This window comes from Buceros rhinoceros, unplaced genomic scaffold (genome assembly GCF_000710305.1).
Source record: "Buceros rhinoceros silvestris isolate BGI_N320 unplaced genomic scaffold, ASM71030v1 scaffold33291, whole genome shotgun sequence".
NCBI lineage: Eukaryota > Metazoa > Chordata > Aves > Bucerotiformes > Bucerotidae > Buceros > Buceros rhinoceros.
The window spans coordinates 1-706 of record NW_010396525.1 but is presented as its reverse complement, the minus strand read 5'-3'; positions in this window follow the sequence as shown (position 1 = coordinate 706).

The window sequence follows — 706 nt, the reverse complement described above, 5'->3', positions numbered from 1 at the left end:
AGACCCAGCCACAACACCACTTACTGCCACCGGCGAATTCCCACTGCAAAGGCGACCGAGCCCCTCCGGACCGTGGGTCTGGGGAAGAGCAGAGCCACACACGCGAATCCCACCCGGAGAAGCAGAGGAAGGCCGTGCCCGCTACATCCCCGGCGGCAGCACGGCTACCAGAGAGGCAGAAACACCATTCGGAGGCGAAAACAAGCTCTATCAGTGAAAGGGCGCTTCGGCAGATAACTGCTCCTACGGCTGGGGCTTCTGCTGGCACAGCTGTGTCAGTCACGGGTCACACTTTGTCACCGCGCTCCCAGACAGAGCTGTGCCAGCAGAAGCTGGTCGTCGAGACCCGGTGGGAAACTCAGCAAGTTCCGTGGGTTTCGCGCTGCTGCCAAGTGAAGTTTTCCTCATGGTTTGTCTTGCTGCCGCGCTGCTGACCCATTAGGAGCTGGGCTTCCAAGGACAGCAGGAAGCCAAACTCAGCTCGGGAACGCTCCTGGGGTTGATCTTTCGTGAGGAATCGCCAGCACGGGGCCCTACCTAAACCGGGCTGCGCTTCAGACGAGCAGCCCTTGGCCGTACGGATTTTGCCATCACTTCCTATTTTGATAGGGAGGGAGAACGAAAGAAAGCGCCAGGGTAAAAAACATCTCCAAGGAACGGCAGAAGCTAAAAATAGGCACATTATCCTCACTTTCATTATCAGCCG